The sequence below is a fragment of the Lathyrus oleraceus genome, chromosome 5, assembly GCF_024323335.1.
Source record: "Lathyrus oleraceus cultivar Zhongwan6 chromosome 5, CAAS_Psat_ZW6_1.0, whole genome shotgun sequence".
Classification (NCBI taxonomy): domain Eukaryota; kingdom Viridiplantae; phylum Streptophyta; class Magnoliopsida; order Fabales; family Fabaceae; genus Lathyrus; species Lathyrus oleraceus.
In genome coordinates this window covers 580,404,808-580,429,184 of record NC_066583.1, presented here as the reverse complement: position 1 = coordinate 580,429,184, position 24,377 = coordinate 580,404,808, and the positions used below count along the sequence as shown (strand labels likewise).

Genomic DNA, 24,377 nt, shown 5'->3' with positions numbered 1-24,377 from the left:
TTCTTATAGGAGAAGTTCGGGTGATTCCTCCATCCAGGGTTATAGGTATTCGAATATGGGTTCCCTTGGGCGTAGTTCACTTGCTCGGAGTTGGTTTCGTTTAAGAGATTGCATTCTACAAATTGGTGTCCTTTGGTTCCACATATCTCACAATCCGACGAAACTGCAGCTGCAGTACTCGGGTTTATACACATATGCTCAACCTTGAGGGCTAACGCGTCCATTTTAGCTTGCATCATGTCTATAGAGCTTAACTCATGTATTCCTCCTTGGGCTTCCTTCTTCTCAACTGTCGCTCGTTCAACTCCCCATGATTGATGGTTTTGAGCCATATCTTCGATAAGGACACTAGCTTCAGGTTAGGGTTTGTTCATCAGTGCGCCACCTGCGGCAGCGTCGATGGTCATCTTAGTGTTATAGTGAAGTCCATTATAGAAGGTCTGAATGATTAACCAATTTTCTAAACCATGATGTGGGCGTGCTCTTAATAGTTCTTTATATCTCTCTTAAGCTTCGAACAACGATTCTTCTTGATTCTGGGTAAATCTGGTTATTTGGTTTCGAAGAACGGCGGTTTTACTTGGGGGAAAGTATCTAGCAAGGAATACTTTTCTAAGGTTTTCCCAAGTTGTTATGGAATTGGGTGGAAGGGAATATAACCATGATAGGGCTTTATCTCTGAGGGAGAAAGGGAATAATCTTAAACGGATTGCCTCTGGAGAAGCTCCATTGGTTTTAAAAGTGTCTACTAATTGGAGAAAGATTTTTAAATGTTGGTTTGGATTCTCAGTAGCAAGACATGTGAATTGTCTCTGTTGTACTAGTTGCAACAAGGGGGGTTTAAGTTCGAAATTATTAGCTGGGATGGTTGGGTTTAGTATACTAGAACTACGTTCTTCGTTGGATGGTTGGGCGAAATCCTTAAGAGGTCTTTGATTTTTATCTTCGTCCATAGCTCTCCTAATTCTAAGGAATAATAAATGTGCTCGAGCGTAACGTTCAGGTTCCGCCAGAGGATCTACTAAGCTTCCGGTGCTACGAGTCCTTCGCATTGACCGGCAGGTAACAACCTAAGTCTAAACGATATAACAACAGGGTACAAAATTTGACGAAGTTGGTCCCTGGCAACGGCGCCAAAAACTTGATGCGTGTTTTTCGTAAGTATACGAACGCGTCAGAGTAATATAAAAGATTCTCGAATCTACAGAGACCAAATGTCAATCTATCGTTATCTATTGTTACGATGTTTATCTAAGGTAATCGAAATAGGGTTTTTTAGAGTGCACAATGAAAAATAAAGTATTAAATTAAATTCAATTAATGAAGACAGGTTCGAATGTAATTCACATAATCAATTAATAATCCAAGTACTTGTTAATAGAATTACTTATGGGCAGTGTTTCCTACTTTGAAAAGAACCAATTTAACGGGAACTATCGCTTTCGCATATTCAGAACCAAGTTATACTCCCTAATCAAATCCTCTTATTGTCGCTTATAAAAAGACGCGCATTGCGTTAGAGTAGTAAACCTATTTTTAAGAAATATAGTGTCTTGACTAAGTTGAAAATTATTTTTACCTGGATTTCTTAACCAAAAGAGGTTCTCACGAACCAGACTCTAAACTTATAAACGTGTCCAAAAATAGTTTTAAAATCACTTTTCTTTTTAAGTTAAAAACTCCTAATGAACTAAACAAAGCACTTTTGCTGTATTGGAAATAGTTAAAAAAAACAACTAAGTTTAAACAGACGTCAGACGGCTTTCGATCTTACCCAACGGAAATTAAGTGTGAGAAAACTTAAGTTGAAAGTCAAAATAGCCCTTAAGTGTTTCTACGAACAATTGTACGGATTATCGGTTCAATTACGATCCTTACATTCGAACCTTTATAGGTTTAGCCAGACATGGTAAAGTAAAAATGCATTTTAATTTTTATCATAAAAACGGATAAATAAAAGATTTTTTAAAAAAAAGGTAATAAGTGCGAGTGCAGGAAAGTAAATAAAAGTAGTGTGAGTGCGGAAAGTAAGTTAAAGTAGTGCGGGTGCAGGAAAGTAAATAAAAGTAGTGTGGTGCAAGAAATAAAGGAAAGTAGTGCAGTGCGAGAAATAAACAAAGTAAAGTACGAGTGCAGGAAAGTAAACAAAATAAAGGCAGTGTGGGAAAGTAAACAAAATAAAGGCAGTGCGGGAAAATAAAGTAGACAAAGGTAAAGCAATAAAACCTGCTCCAATCAGAGGGTTGAATAAAGTGCGGAATAGAAATGAAAATGGCGGCGGGATTAAACTTCCTCCCAAAGTGCTCCAAACTCGATTACAGACTCGATTACACAGTGTGACAACACTCTGATGTGAAGCGATTACCATTTTTACACAGTACTGATATATGCCTAGTTGTAACTAAGTTTGGATCCTGAAACAAATGAAATCAAGGCTCTATTTATAGGCAAGAAAAAAACATGGAGATTACAAGGATGCCCCTAAGTTTGACAATGGGAGGGAACCATTTTAATCTTGTGGCGCCCGCCACAAGAGGAAATTGTAGCGCCCAAGTGGAGATCGTGGGAGGCGTGGCAATTGAGGAGAAGTTGAGACTAGAACACGTCATGGCTGGACCCATGGCGCCCGCCAAAGTGGGAGCCACAAGTGTAAAATGCTGATTTTATGGCTTTTTAGCTCATTTTTGCTCCTTTTCTCGATCGGGGCTCCGATTAGATTGAAAACCTGAAAACAAAGAAAAACATAGTAATAACATAAAAAAATAACAATAAAACAACTAAAATGCATGCTAAATCGGAGTCGAAAATACGGTGAATTTCAGTGTCATCACTATGCGTATTTTTTTTGTTATTGTTGAAGCCTCAAACAATTGAGATTCTCCATGAGTGTGTCCGTCCTCGAACGCGAAGCTGAAAACTTCATTTCGAAAACACAATCTGAAACGCAAGCTGGAGTTCAAAACCACTATGACGAAAGCCACGTCTGAGAGGCTGATCTCCCTAAAATGCGATCGCGAGGGGAGGAATGTCAAGTGCGATGATGTTGCAAAGCACAGTGCCATATCGCATTGTTACTCTGAGATTTTTTCAGAAAAGCGCTTTTCTTTCATCTTGAATCGCGTTTTCACCATGGAAAATCTCATTCCCTTGTAAGAACTAGAAATAATAGAAACGTTAAGAGGAAAGTTGTGTTCTTCATTAGAAATTGAAAGTAGGCTTATATAGCCTTTACAAATGGAATTAGTCAAAAGTCAGTACTGCGTGGCAATAAAATAGGAATAAAAGAAACTGATCCTAAAATATAGGTGTGATACGGTGAATTGACTTTGTGTTTTTGCTTTGAAAAGCAATGTTGCGGATAGCAAGAGTCGCCACCGAATTTTCTTTTATCCAATAAGGAAAGGCGGAAAAGAACAGGAAAGAACTTGATTAGATTTTGAGTTCGGGAGGTACATTATACAAAGGGAAGGTGTTAGCACCCTTTGTATCCATGGTTATCCATGGGCTCTTAATTGCTTAACTCACTTATGTTTTCCTTATTTGAGAAAGTGTTTGAGAAATGTGGTGTGTTTAGAAAATATTTTGAAAGGAGAGTTTAACTTTGTAATGATTCTTGTACGAATGTATACAAAGTGTTTATCTCGTTTGATTTTGAAAGATGTTTAGAAAAATATAACTCGGTGATGATTCTGGTGCGAATGTATACCAAGTGGTGATTTTCTAAAACATGTTTTGAAAAGTGTGAGGTGTGAAAAGTATTTTAAGCTGTGAGCAAGCATTTAAGAGTTATACCTAACCATGGTCTTTATAGGTATTTCCTATTCTTATGAGGATAAAATTGTCCTTACTATTGAGAAGTAAGTAGTCTTATCCTTTGGATGTAAAGGGACGTCGTGGGGTCGTCGATTGGTCATTGAAGGCAACATTTGTAAGGATACCTTAGCATTCGAAGGGACGACCATCATTTAATCGTAGGCTACAACGAAGGGTCATCGAGGGACAAAGTCATATATTCGAAGGCAACGTTCGAGGGACAAGGTCATATATTCGAAGGCAACGTTCGAGGGACTATGATTTATCTTGTAGGGACATTGACCTTTTGATCGAAGGGACTATGACTTATCCGTTTAGGGATGACGATGATTTAATCGAAAGGGTCTTTGCTAAGGGTATCCCCACATTCGCAGGACATGACCGTAATATCGTAAGGCAACAAAGAGAGGGTTACCCTAGAGGTACAAGTTTGGAAATGATTGGATTCGGATATATTATCTTGAATTAATTTATCTAAGTTCGATTATTTATCTTTCCATGCAATCCTATTAGCATACATGTAGACAGTTATATTCACAGTATGGAAAAATTAAAGTGCGAAAAATAAGACTACGCTATTACATGGCTTCGGGATGGGGGATACATAATTTAAAAGGGGATATAAAATATCTAAATCTTAATTAACGAGTACAAAATTAAAAGGGCATAGAAAGTTCATGACAAATGAAATAAATAAACTAAATTTAAGAATGAATTAAGAATATTTTTAGTCTATAATAATAGAAACTTTTTTTTATGAATTTATGGAAAAACTTAGACTAAATTGATAGAAATTTTAAAAGAAAAGAGAAAAAATAATAATAATAATTAGATTTTTATTATTCAAAATAGCTCATTTTAATTAATTAAGTGATATATGAAAATTTAATTAATAAACTAGATTAAATTATATCTTAGTTTAAATAACCAATATAATATATTAATTAGAAAATTAATTAATGGGTTTTATTTTAATAATAGAAAAATAGTGGTGAATTAATTATAGTGGAAAGGGAGTAAACATAGTAAAAAAAACTGAAAAGCTAAAAAATAGGTCCTAGGGGACCAAACCCAGGACCTCTACGTTGCAGTGAGGGGGGAGCTACCAATGAGCCATGTTAGTCCATTCGTTATTTATTCGCCTTCATTAAAATATATATTAATTCTACATGGATTTTTCCATTTTGACACAACACCACCATGCATGTTACAGCTTTCTTTCTTACGGCAAGCTACTTTATTTTTTCTCATGCTGTTTCTTTCATGTGAATATAACAAACATGTAACTTCATCTTATATCAAACCACACACATAAAATAAGATCATATGTAATCATCATGCAATAATAAAAATAGTCATGCACAAATCAAGAAATTTATATTATTTTACTCATGTATTAGTTCTCTTTACTGCAAGTGATAATGATAAAACAAACCTTACACATACATGTTAAAGACAACCAAGGATTTATATTATCACCATTATATCATTATCATCATTATTATGTAATAATAGCATGTGAAATAAACATAATCATGCTAGAAACAACACTCATATAATAATAATTAAATGGCAGATATAATTTTTTAATCATGCAAACAGAATTTCTCCAACATGTTATGACATATCAAGAACAGATGCATACTTGAATAAAGCAATATCAACATCCACCAAACCATGAATACATCATCTCAATATATATATTAAACCAATATTATTCATGCATGAATTAAGGAGTATTGCAAGGTAATCATGTTGGATGCAAATTCCCTAATGAACACTTACTGGGGATTTGATTCTTCTAGCTTGCTCACTGTATGCGTGTTGTTCTTATTCAGGATATGAGTGCTTTATGGTTGCTTCTCTTTTCCCTGCTCGTTAATCTTCTTGCTTCTGCCTTGCCTTGTGTATCTTCTTCTGCTGTATCTCTCCTCTTTTCCGTCTCCCCCTCTCGCTGCAGCCATATGAAGTATTTATAATGGTGTGGATTAGGGTTTAACCTTGCTAAATATTTGGATCCCTTCCTATACTTTAGGGTTTAACCTTGCTAAATATTTGGATCCCTTCCTATACTTTAGGAGAGTTAGGGTTTAACCTTGCTAAATATTTGGATCACTTCCTATACTTTAGGAGAGTTAGCTCTAATTGGATTTGGTCTTAAATATCTATTATTATAAATAAATATTTATTAAATACAAATATTATTATAAATAATGAATAATTTAAATGACTTTTAACAAATAAAAATTAATTTAAATTTTAGTTACATAATTGAATTAAAATTTAAACCTATTTCTATTTTTACTTTCATCATTTAAAAAAATCAAAATTATTCTTACTTATATCAACCAAAATTATTTTATAATTTATGGGCTTTTTTAAAAAATGTTACTCTTATAAATAAATTTTATTAAGTAAAAACGTGAATTACTAAATAAATACTATTTATAAATAATGAATAAATGGAACATGAGTCACTAAATTATAAAAAATAGTTATTATAATTTAATGAGCTTTAACAAATAAAATTAATTTAAAATTTTAATTATACAATTAAAATTCAAATCTATTTTTATTTATCATTAAATTAAAACTATTTTATTTATATATATATAATTTATTTATATCATACAGATAACCAAAATTATTATTATTTTTTATATCTGTATCACATAATAAATAAATTAAAATTTATAATTTATATGAGAATGTATGCAAATGAATGAATGCAAATGTGAAATGAATGCCATGCATGAATCAATTTATCATAAAAATTAACAGGCAAATTTTGGGGTATGACAGCTGCCCCTGTTCAATATTCTTAAACCGAGAGAATTAGAATGGTATGTACGCCATTCGTGATCTGGAGGTGGAAGATTACTGAACACTTAGAATGCCCCAAAAATTTGCACTTGTTAATTAAAAGATAGTCTTGATGGAGATGGGCTTAAAGATGCCATCCAGAAAGTTTGATGATGAGAGCTTCAGAGTGCGTCGTACATTAGACCATATCTGAAGACATGGGTGTCACACTGGGTCGTACGCTAGACCGTATGATGAGTCATCCATTAGGTGATATTAGGGTGAGCTAAACCTGATGAGATAAGGATCAGAATGGGTCATACGCTAGACCGTATCTGAGTAGCAGAGTGAGCCGTCCGTTAGGCTGTATCTGGAGAAATAAAGATCAGAATGGATCGTACGCTAGATCGTATCTGAGTAGTAGAATGAGCCGTCTGTTAGGCTGTATCTGGCGATAAAAAGTAGTCGTACGCTAGACTACATTTCAGAATGTATCGTACGCTAGGTAGTATCTGATGAGAAGAGCCAGACTGGGTCGTACACTAGACCGTATCTGAGTTGCAGAATGAGTCGTCCATTAGGTTGTATCTGAGGAAAAAAGATTAGAATGGATCATACGCTAGATCGTATCTGAGTAGCAGAATGAGCCGTCCATTAGGCTGTATCTAATGATAAAAGGGGTAGTCATACGCTAGACTACATTTTAGAATGTACCGTATGCTAGGTAGTATCTGAGGGGATGAATATCCAAATGGGTCGTACGCTAGACCGTATTGGAACAGTTGAAGGAACCATACGTTAGGCTGAATCAGAATGAGCCGTACGTTAGGCTATATCTGATAATATTTGTATATGTTGTATTTGCAATAAATGTCTGGGATGGGCTTAAAGATGCCATCATTAGGAGGATATCAGAATGCTTGTCAGAATGAATATTCATATGGATTATATCTGAAAGATGTATCTGAATCTTGAATGTAATCGATAAAGATATCCGTCTGAATGAATCTTTATTTTGACTGTATCAGGAGGATAATTAACCTGGAAAAAAAGAGTTAGCCTCATGCCATGTCATGATGCATGAGATGTTTTATGCTCTTGAAAATAAATGTGAACATTGCATGCATGTATATGCTGTGAAATGATGCATGAATGAATTATGCGTCTGAAAAATTTTGCCATGGGAAAATAAATCCCGATATTCTGGTTGGAGATATTTGTATTGATGACCCTTTCTTAGCTGGGGATATTTGATTTCTGTCTGATGGTAGAAATATTCAACAGAACCTGACTGGGGATAAAAGAGATGACCAGTCTGTCTAGTAGTGCCAATTTCTTCTGGGAATAACTGGTTTTGCTGGGGAATAGGATTTACAACCGGATTTGTTATAACGCATGGTTAAACCTTATCCTTGATCCTAAAGTCTTTTAGTAATTGTTATTTCTATTTTAGGCATGTATTTTCGGTAAACATCAATCATATTCAAATGCATATATTAATTCAAATTAAATCAATGGACGTTTATGCAAACAAAACGGAGAAAGTAAAACAAAAGTATCTTTTTGAAAATAAAATTGTATTGATTTTGAAAGAGGGCCTATAAACAAGCAATTTTAATACAAGGAGACAGAAATCCTAGTAAGAGGAAATTGTCAAGAAAGCAAAGAAAAACAGCTATGAAAAAAAAAAGTCCTATTGATTTTAATTCTACTACTGCTATTATGTCTTCAAGCATCTCATCTCTTGATGTCGGATAAAAGTGATTGGCTTGTCCAGTCTCTTTGACTTTGGTGAAGCTGACCAAGAACGGGATATAGTCATACGCTTTAATCCCTAATTTTTGCCTGGACCACCTTTTCAGGTTTTCAGTCCATCGGGATACCCTTTTTTGCCCAAGCTGCCTTTTCAGGTTTTCGACTTCCTGGGTGTACATTTTTATATGTTTATCCCTAATTTTTTCCTGAACCCTTTTGGTTCGTCGGGATGCCCTTACTTTTGCCTAGATATGTCGACCTAGCGAGCCTCTTTTATGCGTAGTATTTTTTAACTATGTCCGCGTTCACGGGATGCGGGAAATCTTCGCCATCCATTGTAGCAAGCATCATGGCTCCACCAGAGAATACCTTCTTAACTACAAATGGCCCTTGTATGTGGGAGTCCATTTGCCTCTAGGATCACCTTGTGGTAGAATGATACGCTTTATCACCAAGTCGCCAATTTGATACACCTGTCTCTTTACTTTTTTATTAAATGCCTGGGTCATGCACTTCTGATATATCTGTCCATGACAAACAGCCGCAAGTCTCTTTTCATCAATCATCTTTATCTAATCGAGTCGAGTCTGAATCCATTAATCTTCATCTAAGCCTGCATCTTTCATAATTCTTAGAGAGGGAATCTGAACTTCCACTGGTAAAACGGCTTCCATTCCGTAGACTAAAGAGAAAGGAGTTGCCCCTGTCGAAGTGCGTACTGAAGTGCGATAATCATGAAGAGCAAATGGTAACATCTCATGCCAATCTTTGTATGTTACTGTCATATTTTGTATAATCTTCTTAATATTCTTATTAGCAGCTTCTACGGCGCCATTCATCTTTGGCCCGTACGGAGAAGAGTTATGGTGTTTTATTTTGAACTGCGTGCAGAGTTCAGTAATCATCTTGTTGTTCAAATTAGTACCATTATCAGTGAGAACTCTTTCAGGGATGCCATACCGACAAATAAGACTATTCTTGATGAACCGTGCCACCACATTCTTGGTGACAGAAGCAAACGAAGCTGCCTCTACCCACTTCGTAAAGTAATCAATAGCAACAAGAATGAAACGATGTCCATTAGAAGCAGTAGGTTTAATCTCTCCAATCATATCAATGCCCCACATTGCAAAGGGCCAAGGGGCTGTCAACACGTTCAATGGAGCAGGAGGTACATGTACTTTGTCCGCATAGATCTGGCACTTGTGACAAGTTCTGGAGTGCTGGTGGCAATCAGCTTCCATGGTAGACCAATAATACCCTGATCTCAGAATCTTCTTGGCCATCGTATGTCCACTAGAATGAGTCCCAAAAATACCGTCATGCATGTCTTCCATAATCTTTTCTTCTTCCTTTTTATCCACACAGCGAAGCAAAGTCGAATCATGATTACGTTTGTATAATACTCCATTACTCAAAAAGAATTTAGCGGAGAACTTCCTCAGAAATTTTCTGTCATTGATGGATGCCCCTTCAGGGTATTCCTGAGTTTCTAAATATCTTTTTACTTCGTGGAACCAAGGTTTCTCTTCTACTTCATCAGCATTAAGTTCATAACAATATGTTGGTTCATCTAATCGTTCAATGGTGATCATGGGAGCTTCATTGTCCCATCTGACTCTGAACATAGATGACATGGTAGCCAATGCGTCTGCCAACTGATTCTCTTCTCGTGGAATATGTTCGAATGTAATCTCTTCAAAGTATGGGATTAATGTCAACACCCGCTCTCGATAAGGGATGAGATTCGGATGTTTAGTGTCCCATTCTCCTTTGATCTGACTGATTACTAAGGTTGAGTCTCCGTACACACTCAAAAACTTGATTCTCAGGTCTATAGCAGCTCTGAGTTCCGAAATACATGCTTCATACTCAGCCATATTATTGGTACAATCAAAACATAGTCTAGCAGTGAAAGGCGTATGGCAACCCTTGGGAGAAATAATTACAACGCCAACACCATTTCCCAATGCATTAGAAGATCCATCAAAAACCATAGTCCATCGGGATCCCAGTTCGGGTCCTTCATCCGGTCCAGGTTCTTCATAATCAGTAACAAGCATAACATCCTCATCAGGGAACTCAAAATTCATATATTGGTAATCATCAACTGCTTGATGAGCCAAATGATCAGCTAACACGCTTCCTTTGATTGCTTTCTGGGTAGTATACTGGATATCATACTCTGTTAAAATCATCAGCCATCTTGCTATTTGTAGGTGTTTAATTGGCTGCATTGTATGGTAAAACACTAGCTGGATTCTAATGTCTTGACTGATGTCATGACATGCTGTGAAGGTGTTTGTGTGACTGCATTGTAGGTTAGAATATCTAGCTGTACTCTGATGTCTTGACTGATGTCATGACACACTTGAGTAGTTTACTGCAGGATTAGCTAATACAGGATTTATTGAATGTCAAAGTGGATGTGGTGACATTCATCCCTGTCAGCAGATACTGAGGAATAGAACAGTTGGTGTTCTGTTAGAACTCAGTATTTATTTTCAGTCTGGTTATCAAGGAAATACCAGATCTGGCATAAGGCCTACTGTCTGAATGTCAAATTGGATGTTATGACATTCATCATTGACAGCATATACTGAACAATAGACAGAGTGGTGTTCTGTTACACTTCAGTATGTTTATCAGTCTGTTCTTCAAGAGGATAACAGAACTGACTTAAGGCTAAATGTGTAAATGTCAAATTGGATGCTTTGACATTTATTAATGTAAGTTGTTACTGTAGAATGGACAGATTGGTCCTGTACAGTTCAGCAAATTTGTACAGTCTGTTTTCAGGAAAAACAGACTTAGCATATGGACCTTGATGTCAAGCTGAATGTTGTGACATTCATTCCTGACAGCATATGCTAAATTGTAGGTTGTTTAGTTTTTCTGTTTCAGCTTTTTCTCAGGCTATTCTTCAGGGATTCAACAGGTGAGAGAAAATCCAGGAAATCAACAACCAAGCTACATTTAATGAACCTAACAAATAGCCTATTTGTTAGTAACCTAGATATGGAATTTAGGGGAACTCGCGTGTCCTTAAATTCAGGAGAATACAAGTACAAGGCCCAAGTACTGCAATATAAAAGGAAGTCATTCCTTCATTCAGAACTGGGGATTTTGAGGCGTGAAGATTTAGCGTGTCCATCATACTTCACTACTGTATTTTTGTGAGTCTTGTATTAGACATATCTTGTAAGCCAAGTTATTATCACATAGATGATTGCATTGGTATAGGTTGTTCATTGAGTTGTAAGTGTTGTGTCACTCTAAGCTTTTAAGCGTGAGTGCTGTGTATCTTGATTAAAGCTGTTAAGCACAATCAAGAGTTGTTTGAAGTGTGTCTTCAAAATTGTCTTTAATATTGATTAAAGGTAGTAATCACTGAGGTGATTGAGGGGGAGTGAGTAGGAACTCTGATCTTCGTGTAAGATTGAAATTGCATTGGGTAGGTATTAAGTGATAGGGTTAAACAGTTGGTTTAAGGTCTGAATTAATACTACTAATAGTGGATTTCCTCCCTGGCTTGGTAGCCCCCAGACGTAGGTCATGTTGGACCGAACTGGGTAAACAATTACTCGTGTTATTTACTGCACTTACTGTTTTCTGCATAATCCTTGTCTGCATAGAATTGGATGGCATAACAACCCGTGTGACATCGAAAGTCTGTTAACTAGAATTTCAATTGGCATCAGAGCAGGCACCCTGCCTGTTAAGTTCTGGGTGAGATCTAGGGAAGTTACTTTCTAGTACCATGGACAAGGATGTAGGACACTCAAATAGACCACCCATGCTGGATGGTTCTAACTATGATGACTGGAAGCCTCGTATGATAGCCTTCTTAAGGTCTCTAGACAGCAAAGTTTGGAGAGCTATCAACAAAGGATGGGAACATCCAACGAAGACAGGTGAAGATGGAGTCAGTGTGCAGATTCCTGAAGAAGAATGGGACAAGGAGCAAGAGGCATCAGCCCTTGGAAATTTTAAGGCCTTGAATGCATTGTTTAATGGAATCAGTAAGAACATCTTCAGACAGGTGCACCACTGTGAGCTGGCTAAGGAAGTTTGGGATACCCTCAAGATAACTCATGAAGGTACCTCCAAGGTGAAGATGTCCAAACTTCAGATGCTGACCACCAAGTTTGAAAATCTGAGGATGAAAGAGGATGAGACTATTCATGACTTTCACATGAATATTCTTGAAATTGCAAACACCTCTGGTGGCTTAGGGGAGAAAATGGCTGAAGAGAAACTTGTAAGAAAGATTCTCAGGTCATTACCTAAGAGGTTTGCCATAAAGGTCACTGCAATAGAAGAGGCTCAAGATATCTGCAAGATGAAGGTGGATGAGCTCATTGGTTCTCTCTAAACCTTTGAAATGGGCTTATGTGAGGATGTTGAAAGGAAGAACAAAAGCATAGCCTTTGTGTCAAATACGGAAGGGAATTCAGAAGAAGGAAACATTGGAGGAAACGAAAGCATCTCAGAAGCCATTGACATGCTTGGAAGACAATTCACCAAGTTCATAAAGAAGGTTGATCAACAGGGTAGACCTAATGTCAAGAACTCTTCATATGACATCAGTAGAAAGTCAAAATATGAAGAAAATGTCACCCAAGGCAAGGGAATCCAGTGCCATGGATGTGAAGGTTATGGTCATATTAAGGTTGAATGCCCTACCTTTCTCAAGATGCAAAAGAAAGGGCTATCTGCCACCTGGTCAGAAGAAGACACTGAGAGTGAATCTGAAGGAGAATCTGCTAAACATGTCACGGCTCTGACCAGTGTCTATGCCTCAGAGGATAACTCAAGCGGAGATGAGCTCACCTTGGATGAACTTGCTGCCTCTTATAAAGAACTATGTGTTAAAAGTGCATAAGTATGTATCCAAGGAGAAAAGCAGAAAAAACTCATCAAAGAGCTGAAAGCTGAAAAACAGGAGCAGCTGAAAGTCATAGAGGGTCTGAATGGTGAGATTTCTTTGCTAACTTCTAAGCTAGACCAAATGACCAAATCCATCAGAATGTTGAATAAAGGATCTGACACCTTGGAAGAGATTCTAAAGGTGGGACAGAAGTCAGGAACCATGTCTGGTTTAGGATTCGCTAAGAATTCTTCATCTGAACTCAAAAAGTCTAAGGCTGGAGTTTAGAAATTCAAGCAGAAGTCACATCCGATGTCTCAACATCAGAGAACCAGAATGAGTAACCATCAGAAGAAGAAATTTCAGAGATGGAGATGTCATTACTGTGGTAGATTCGGTCACATAAAACCCTTCTGCTATAGGCTGCATGGTTATCCAAACCAGACTTCTCGGGGCAGACCTAAGAAGAAGGCATCTAAGCTTAATCTCTCCCTTGAGAATCAACAATGTGTTGCTAACCTTGCTCACACATCTCCAAGGGCACCTACCAGACAAAACTGGTACTTTGATAGTGGTTGCTCAAGGCATATGACTGGGATGAGCAACCTAGTGGTGAATCTACAACCCCCTACCACCAGGTTTGTGACATTTGGTGATGGAGCTAAAGGAGAAGTCAAGGGTGTTGGTAAGCTGGATTGTCCTGAAGCTCCAAAACTGAGTAATGTACTGTTAGTAAAAGGACTGACTGCAAATCTCATCAGCATAAGCCAGCTATGTGACCAAGGATTCAATGTGGAATTCACTAAGGGAGGATGTGTGGTGTTGAATGGTTGTAATCAGGAAGTGATGAGAGGAGACAGATCCAAAGATAACTGCTATCTATGGAAATCTAAAGACTCACTCTACTTCCCCAAGTGCCCCTTAGCCAAGGGAGAGCAGGAAGGGAAGCTGGGACATGGAAGACTTGGACAACTTCATGTAAAAGGAATGATGAAGAGCATGTCCAAGGGAGCAATGAGAGGAATCCCATATCTGTCTTTGGATAAAAGAACAGACTGTGGAAAATGTCTGATTGAAAGCTGTGAGTCATTGGCACCTATTGGTCATCATACAAATGGTGTGGTAGCTAGGGATAAACAGATGTGTGTATTATTGTCGTCTGCAGAAGCTAAATACCTAGCTTCTGGTAGCAGGTGGTCATCACTGGCATGGATGAACCTGATGCAGACTGAATACAATGTCACCCAGAATGTCATGACATTGTATGCTACTCAGTTTGACAATGGTAGGGGCAAAGAGGGAATGTGTACGTCTGAGAAATTATAGCAACTAATGAAGTTAGTTAGCTACTGTTTATTAAGTCAACTTATTAAACAACAAATAGTGCACTCTGAGTGGTCAAAAATTAATAGACCTTACTCGTGCAACAAGCGTTCCACATTCTGTCGCTTCAACTTTCAGTCGTGCAAACTCTCCCAAGGAAACCGTTCGACTCTCCTCCGAGATATTCAGCATGGCACACCAATCCGATTCCACCTCCTACACGACCCTGTCCGATTCCCCCAGCACTTAGTCGTGCAACCCTAACAGGGAGGAGTCTGCTGTTAACGCTGCATCGTCTTCTCATGCAAGAAAACCGAAAGAAACGGTCTCCAGAATCTCCTCAGTGGTCGCTCTGGACAAACCAACCAAGGAAGGATCGAGGTATGTGCATAATTTCATTGCCTCTATTGTCACTAAGATCCTATCTGGTGATCGGGATGTTCCTGGGGTTTCCGTTCCCTTGAACACTATCATACCTGATAATGTTGCATGTCGAGAAACCGCAGTCGCATTAAGAAAGGATGTTTCTGAACAACCTGATGATCATGAGGGTTCTAAGAGTGATAAACCCTTAGACAAGGTGAGAGGTGAGAAGATCAATGTCACTCAAGATGTTGATGACAACCCTAGAGCTGACACAGTTAACCTGGAAGAGTTCTCTGATAATGAACTATTGACCCCAGTTGTTCCTAGCATAGCCAAAAGGGTTAGGACTAGGAGGGAGAAAAAGACTATGGTGCAGAGGTCCCCAACCAAGGAGGTAGATGAGACAGCCTCTCCCAAGCAAAAAGTGACAGAGAGTGCACGCAAAAGGAAAGGTCATGGACCTGCAAAACCTTGGAGAAAAGAGGTACCCAAGAAAATGAAGACCAAGGCTGTTATGGTGGAGTCTGACTCAGATGTCCCATGTGATGTCACAACATCCCTGTCTAAGAAGAAGCCAACATCTAGCAAGCTGGCTGCTAGTGTTCCAGAGGTACCTATTGACAATGTGTCATTTCACTTTGCCTCTAGTGTGAACAGGTGGAAGTATGTCTACCACAAGAGGCTGGCTTTGGAGAGGGAACTGGCTCAGAATGCCTTGGAATGTAAGGAGATTGTGGACCTCATTAAAGAGGCAGGACTGATGAGAACTGTGACTCAACTGCCAAAGTGCTATGAGACCTTGGTGAAGGAGTTCGTTGTCAATTTGTCTGAGGAATGTGCAGATGGGAAGTCCAGAGAATTCAGAAAGGTCTATGTGCGTGGCAAGTGTGTGACCTTCTCTCCCTCAGAAATCAATCTGTATTTGGGAAGAGCAGATGCAGTGCAACCTGTAGCACCTCAAATTTGCACCCATCATTGTACATACATTTTCATATTAGGTCATAGCATATCATGGTCCATTGCATAGCATTGCATTGCCTCTTTTGCCTCAAGTGCAAGCCAATCAAGGAATTGGGTCAAACTGATCAGGAGATCAGTCAGTCAAGCAAGCAAGCCCAATTCTCAAGGGAGCCAAGGCCTTGGGGTTTGTCCAACAAGTTCACATGGCTTGGAGGTCTATTTGAAGTATTTTGGTCAAGGGTTGAAGACTTGGAGATCATCAGTTCATACACAGACAGTCAAAAACCCTAAAAAAGTCAACTGTCAGTCAAGGCAGTGGATGGTGGCCATTCTTGTGGAATTTGGGCACCATGATCAATAATCAAGAGTTCATACAACTTGGGACATCATTTGAAGTCAAGTTCTCAAAGAATTAGGGTTTGGAATTCATCAGTTTATGCACAGACAGTCAAAAACCCTAAAAGTCAACTGTTGGTCAACTGTCCATTTAATCAGTGATTGGATGATTGGAATTGGTTTGTGAGAGTTCATTCATGTCCAAATAGTCATCATACATCATGCCAAACACCATCATGGAAGAATTTGAAGCCAGATCAAAAATTTCCCAAAACGGAAACTGGGCCTGTAACTGAAACCTGCCATAAATGGAAAGTCTTGATCCTCAAACTTACATTTTGATACAAGCCTCAAATGAATTTTTGCCCAACATGAAAGTTGAAGATCTTGTTCTCCCATTTCCAAAAAGTCCTAGAACTCTCAATTCCCATGTGTGGTTGGCAAGTTATGATCGAATCGATTTCAGAAAATCTTGAACTTCAAAAGGCCATATCTCTCAAACCATTTGGCCAATTTTGGTGGGGTTTTTTCCTACAAGTCACATTTGATCCCCTCTTTCCAAAAATATAAATTTCATGAGCCAAAACCTTGCCAATCAAAATGGCATTTTTTGATTTGTCTCATTTAAATTCAAGTTTGACCAAGGGTTGACTTTTTGATATAATCATTTTTTTACCACTTGGCCATTGGAATATGTTCAGAAATGTTATTTAAAATGTGTTTGCAAGGTCATTTTATGCAGTACATACAGCCCATGCTAGTTTGCTTGAATTTTGGAAAGAAAGTACCATTTCACCAAACCTATCCCACAAATCCATGAGCCATGCTTTGTACTCTTAAACAGAATTTTAGGAGATGTTTTTCTGTCACTTAGTAACCCTAGTTGCTGCCAAAAAAACAACAGAACTTCATTCACTCTAAAAAACTCATTCTTGGCCATTTATCAAAAGCTGTCACAAACTTCCAAAGGACCAAAACTTTGCCTTGCCAAAAACAACATTCACACAACATTTTGAACTGGTTTTCATCAGCATTCCCCAGCTGGAAGGTCATTTTCCATGACTGTTTTTCTTCACCTTCCTTCCATGACAGTCGAGTTCTAGACCTTTTCCAACATTCCCGAGCCAAACTCTTTCATTCATTCATCATTGGAAGGCTTATGGAGCATCTGTTTTAGGCCAACAACATCAAACAACAACTGTACCACAACTGTCCATCAAATTTGGTAAAAATTCAATCTCCCTATTTTGTGAAATAAATACATGCTTTAAAAAGGTCTCTTAATGCTGAGTTCAAAGAGCTTTAGATCACTAAAAATGGTTTGGTATTTTGCAAGTTATGTTGAGTTGAAGTTTCACATCCAAACTTGTTTTTGATTATTTCTCTTTGTTTAACTTGATTTGATGAAAATGGATGATATAATGTTGATGAGCAAGGCAAGAGGAACGCATTGATATTTTGTTTGTTGAATTTGGTTGACAAAAAAAAATCTTGTTGGAAATTTTTATGATGAACATGTGTTACTGTTAATATTTTTCTGCAAATGCTGGATTGTTGTTACTGTAGCCAAGCAATTAAATAAGTGCCAAAAGGCCTGGGGCGAGGGGGATTCGAACCCCAGACCTTTGCCATCAAATACCAAGTGTTTTACCACTGGGGCGCAATGCCAATTCATTTATTTAACGCCTTCTATAAAATATATATTAATAAAGAGCGTTGACCTCCCCATTTAAATGAAACGCCGAGTTTCATGCTCAGCAAGGGGCGTTTTCGTCCTTTGTCTTTTTGTATTCCAATAATCAATTAATCCATTTAATTTTCAATTTTTATTTCATTAAATCACTCAAACTTCCAAAAATCATAACTTGTTCAATTTTAATCCAATTTGAATGGGATTTTTTGTGTTGTGTTCATCATGATCTCTAGTTTTTTATCATTATTTTTCCAGAATTTTTGGATGGTTGGTTTTTAAATGGCCTTAGGGTTTGTGACATGTGACCAAATTTTGTACACTTTGCCAAATCAATTGTGAAATGATGAGAATGTATCCAATGGCTCCCAAATTTTTTGTGCTTAAACTAGACACACTCGTGGTGATTTTGGTATAAAGTTTGTGAATTTATCATTTGTGGTTTGTGAGATATGATTTTTTGAATTAGGGTGTGACAATTGGTGTCACACCATTGATGTCCAACTTAATGATTTTCATTACCATGCTTCTTGACCTCCAAATGGATTGAAATTTTGCATGAGCCTACTCTTGTATGTCTAGTTGACTTGTGAATTTTCTTGGATTTAATTGAACTATTTTCCATTTGTTTGAGATTTTTCTTCCCTACCTAGTCAAATGTTGCCCTTGTGTGACACATGTTCCCATTTCATTTGTGAAATTCTCATACTTTATTAGATGGACATGAAATTTTGCATAAGATAACTAGACATCCTCATCTTTACCATGGTTTTGATCCCATTCATTTATCATACACCATTCTTGACTTATGATTTTTCTAAGCTGATGCATGTTTGGTTGACTTCTTTGAGCATGTTCAAATTGGCTTTGACTTTCTGATTTTCATTGACTGCCTTCCACTTGTCTAAATGGGATGAAATTTGACATGCTCACCATGCTATGTGTTAGGGTTGATCATGATTTATTTGATGATTTTTGGAAAATGTTTAGATTGCTTTTGATGCAAGTCTTGCTGTTGACTTCTATGAGCTTCTGTTTGCCATGTTTTGACCTAAATGGTTCATGAAATGATGATGATGATTGATATGAATGTGAACCCAATTGGTTTTGTTTCCTAATTGTTTGAACATGATTTTGGATACTTACCCCTTGCTGTTTGGACTTTCTCATTCACTTTTGACCCTAGGTTTGCCCTAGTGGTCCCGCTACTCACCTTTGAGCTTGTGATTTCAGGTTGACCATCAAATGGCCATTAAGACCAATTCTTTTGATTGAGCTTACCCAAGTATCATTGCCTAACCTCTTTGTTTTGTAGGTGGCTTGGCTCACATGCCATAAGCCTTGTGCCTTGCACATCCATGTGCCTCCAATTGACTGTTGGTTTCTGTTTCTGTTTGTTTTGTTTGAAGTTGCATACTAACATCTGCTTGACTGTTTCAGGTGCTTTAGTTGCTTAGTTCCTTGTGAACTTTTTGCTTTGCTTTGCTTGTATAAGCAATTTGCATTGAGGTATGTCTCTTTTACTTCATGTAGTCTGGAAGACCTGGCCTGTTACTTGGCCAGGCAACTGTCTGAAGCCCTCCTTAAGAGGCAATGTTTGTGATTGTTTAATTTTGTCCTTGCATAGAGTCAAAGTCCTCCTAAGTGAAGAGGCAATTGGTGGAAGGTAGGGATATGCAATCTATCCCCCACTATTCAGTGTGTCATCTGCCTTGCTCACACCACTGTGTTGATGCATTGCAGATACAAACCCAAGATCTTGTACAACTGTACAGTTGAGTCAGTTTTAAATGTGTAGAAGGGTTCCCACTTTCTGAACCCACACATTCTTGTCTTGAGCTCTCCCAGGCCAGGGATAAGAGCTGTGAGGTCTCATCCTCACTTCATCCTTTCATCTGCTTCACCTTAGCCCCTCAATGGCAAGGTTAAGAGCATACTCACCCAGTTCCAGAGGTTTGTTTGTCGAGGTTGATATGACCCCTTGACTAAAACCTAACCCTTGTTTGAGCCACTTGCTTGTGTATAGTGTGTGCTATCTGTGCTTGTAGGATTGTTTGACTTGCTTCCTGTGCAAGTTAGGATAGTTTGACTTGCTTCCTGTGCAGGTTAGGATAGTTTGACTTGCTTCCTGTGCAAGTAGGTTTTACTTGGCTTGCTCCCTGTGCAAGTTAAGTGTGTGTGTGGCTTGCTTCCTGTGTGAGCCATGCTTAGGATAGGTTGGCCCGCGTGCCGTTTAGCTAGAAACCTTAACTTAGGGATGATTTGCATGATAACATCTAGGCTCGAGTCGTAGTCTCCCTAGTTGTGTCTCCCTCTGTTATCTGGTTAGGCTAGTCCTTTATCCCTGCGTAGGGGAACTACATCGCCCTGATCTTCATACCAGATGAAGTATGTAGGCAGGAGATTGAGCTGATCTCTCCGGGCGCCTTTTCTTTCTTTTTGTGTGTGTTGTCTGACTTTTGCTAGGCTCGAGTGCCTGACTCCTTAGCAATTTGTTGTCTGTCTGTTTGAATGCGTGCTTGACAGTTATAGGCTGAGTCCCTGACTCCCTATCAACCTGTTGTGTTGTTGTGTGCTTGGAAGCCGATGTAAGTCCATCGAGTGGCATTTGGGTTCCAGTGTGTGTGTGTTTTGGTTCGGATGCTGATATAAGTCCAGTGATTGGCAGTCGGGCTCCACGTTTGCCTGTGTCTTGTTTTGTTTGTGTGCGTGTCAGCCGAGCTACGAATGCTCTGATTCTTCTCTCGTCCGAGAAGATACGTATGCATAGGATGCGACATCCTAGCGAGCATGTGTCGTCTTCCCAGTCCGAACTACTTCGACTCTGATGTCTATACCTGATAGACTAAGTAGGCCCAGGATACGATATCCTGCCGAGTCAGTTTCAGTCAGTCTCTTGCGTTTCTTTCAGCCAGTGTGTGTGTGTTTATGAGCAGTGTTTAGCAACCAATTATCCTTCCTTTTGTGCGTGGATCCCGTAGAGTACTACGGATGCGTAGGGGTGCTAATACCTTCCCTTCGCATAACCGACTCCCGAACCCATCCTCTTTGGTCGCGAGACCATGTTCTTTCCCAGGTTTACTCTGAGCGTTTCCTTTCCCTCTTTTGGGATAAATAACGCACGGTGGCGGCTCTGTTGTTTCTTCTTTTCCCGCCGGTTTTTCGCGCGATGCGACAGCTGGCGACTCTGCTGGGGATATAGAGAAGTAGACCTATGCTGGTCCATCTTCCCTGAGCGAGTCTCTCCTAGCGCTCTCTAGGTTAGGGTTTTGGTTGCTTTGTGCTGTGTTTATTTATTGCATTCATTATTTATTGTTTGCATTCATTGTCTATTGTTTGCATTTATGTTTGCATTAATGTTTGCATTTATTCATCTGTTCACCTGGCTGGTTGTTTGTTTCTCTCTGTGTGGGGGGGAAGAGTCAGTTGAGGTAAAAGGTCCAATACCCAGACCATGAGTGCAATCTAGGATACCTAGGAATAGAGTGATTCATGGGAAGCGGGTGGTATGGCGCCACTTAGCGGAACATTGATATCACGAGCAGTTCAGACCCTGGTGGGATGCTGTCGTTACATACTTCGGGTGTGTATATGACAGTATTCTGCGAAAGGTTATTTATGCTGCGTTTCTCTCAAGCTTTACCCTGGCCTAGACTACACCCGTGAGTGGGGAAGGGTTTGTTCATTATTACAGGTACAGTTGGTGACTCCCAGTACTGATGATGACTATGAATTCTGGACATATGTTTCTGGACGCCGGAGGTTTGACCCTGGTATTGATCAAGAGGGTTCCGTTTATTTCGGATCCCTGGGCTGAATCTGTGGGTGCTCACTCAGATGGTGGCTCAGTCCTTCAGACTGGGGTTCAGATGCCAGCTCCTCAGATGACTTTGGGTTTCAGATGGATTGTGACTCCGGATTCAAGCCGAAGCTTCGACCCTGTGCCTTGAGACGCACAGCCTGACCAGTCATGTTGCATCATTTGCATCATAGCATGTTTATTTTCAAAAAAATAGTAATGCATGAAAAAAGTTAACTGGCATACGCATATCCTTTATCAGGATCATTCATCACAAAATAGTACCCATATCATGCACCTCATGCATATCATGCACATCCTTGCATTGCAGGCATGTTTGGAAAGACTCCTCGCTTTGGTTCCCGACTGAGACAGGATTGTTGATCACCGTCCGCACCGCGACCAGACTCAACCATCAGAGAAGTATGGATCAGGTTCAGACAGAGTTGGCTGAGATGAGGGCAAACATGGCCCAGTTCATGACAATGATGCAAAGGGTTGTTCAGAAAACAGAAGCTGCTAATGCAAGAAATACTGACAGTTGTCATCCCTGGAGGGATCTATCACAATTGGGTCACTGTGGGCTTTCCTACAGTTGTTCATAAGTCAGAGTAATAATCACTTTGTTTAAAAACCCTTCTCCCATGCCAAAAGGAGAAGTGATGACATTGTTGGCAACATTTTGTGCAATGATATTTTCATTCAAATAATTCATGTTAAACATTTGTTTTTCCAATTGTTTTCCCTTTTCGCTTTTTGCATGAAATTGGTGATCACAAAAAACCTCTAAAAAAAAACAAGAATAAAAGCAATCTTTTCATCTGCATAACGATTGTCTTGTTTGATTTTCAAAGAGCTTTTCATATCAAAATCTTTATGCAGGTTGTTTCTCAAACCCATTGAACATAGTGATCGGACGTCATCTCCCAATTTTGAAATCCCTGTATTCGAAGCGGACGAAGATGATGTTGAAGGGATTCCTGACGAGATTCCCCGACCTCTTGAGCAAGAAAAGAAGATCACTCAGCTGCATCTCGAGAATCAGCAGAACAGCCAACTGGGGCATTGTCATACGGTGAACTGGACTTTTTGTGTTTTTTATCGCAATGTCGCGGTTAGCAAGAGTCGCCACCGACTTTTCTTTTATCCAATAAGGAAAGGTGGAAAAGAACAGGAAAGACCTTAATTTAGATTTTGGGTTCGGGAGGTACATTATACAAAGGGAAGGTGTTAGCATCCTTTGTATCCATGGTTATCCATGGGCTCTTAATTGCTCGATCACTTATATTATTTTTGTCTGAAAAAAAAAGTGTTTGTGAATTGTTTGGAAAATTGTTTTTGGAAAGAGAATTTAACTTTGTAATGATTCTTGTATGAATATATACAAAGTAGTTATCTCGTTTAGTTTTGGAAATTGTTTAGAAAAATATAACTCGGTAATGATTCTAGTATGAATATATACCAAGTGGTGATTTTCTAAAGATATTTTGAAAGGTGTGAGGTGTGAAAATTGTTTTTAGATTGTGAGTCAACAATTAAGAGTTATACCGACCCAAGGTCTTTATGAGCATTTCCTATCCTTATGAGGGTAAAACTGTCCTTATTATTGAGAAATAAGTAGTTTTATCCTTTGGATGTTTAAGGGTCATCGTAGGGTCATCGATAGGTCATTGAAGGCAACAGTTACGAGGATATCTTAGCATTCGAAGGGACTATCATCTTTTAACCGTAGGCAACATCGGAGGGTCATCGAGGGACAAAGTTGTATATTCGAAGGCAACATCCGAGGGACTATAATTTATTTTATGATGATTTAACCGAAGGGTCTTTGCTAAGGGTATCCCCACGTTCGCGGGACATGACCGTAATATCGTAATCGTAAGGCAACAAAGAGAGGTCCAAGATCACTTATTCAAAGGCAAAGTTTTACAATTAATTATATAATTAGGATGAAACTCCACATTAAAATTATTAAAAATAATATATTAAAAAATTAATATATTAGAAATTAAGACATTAAAAAATTAATTTAGGGTGAAACTCCACAAGGGTATCCCACAAATAAAGTGGAATACCTAGCCAATAACCTTTTCCTGGGATATGTGAACCTTTACGAAACTCAAAAAAAAAAACATGTCAGAACACCAAATCATGGTGCAATCGAAGATTACACCGGAGAAATATCACAATAATAAATAGGATAGGATGAATAATGCATGGCTATGATGAAACATAAAAAAAAAACAGAATAGAAAAGTCAGCTACTGTCTCGTTCGCCTCTGCCTCGCCTAGCGAAGGCCAGGCGAATACTCGCCCCAGGCTCGCCTAGCGAGGTGCTAGCGAGCGGCCACGGATTTTGAATTTGAAAACAGCCCCATGTTAGGAACTTTGAATTTTATGGCATTTTATCACAGGAATAACATGGTCAAACATTCAGGGTATTCAGGCATATTTAAATTCCCATACGAAAGCAAATTATATATCAACATTTAATCATGATGCATTATATATGTAGATATGGCCAATTGAAAGTATAAACAATAGAGATACGCAAACCTGTTTGCCAATTCAAGGTTGAAGGGATTGACCACTTGTAGTATCGGAATAAGTTAGGCAGCGGGAATTGGACGGCGATGGCTTCGGTGCAGATGGGCTGCCTTCAG

At 38.7% G+C, this 24,377-nt stretch overlaps 1 non-coding gene across 1 annotated transcript; it reads left to right on the top strand.

Moving 5' to 3' along the window:
• Window positions 1-462: 462 nt before the first annotated feature.
• Window positions 463-569, top strand: LOC127089622 (small nucleolar RNA R71). Its single transcript, XR_007791193.1, has one exon. It is a non-coding gene; the product is annotated as a small nucleolar RNA R71 (small nucleolar RNA).
• The last annotated feature ends 23,808 nt before the right edge of the window (window positions 570-24,377 follow it).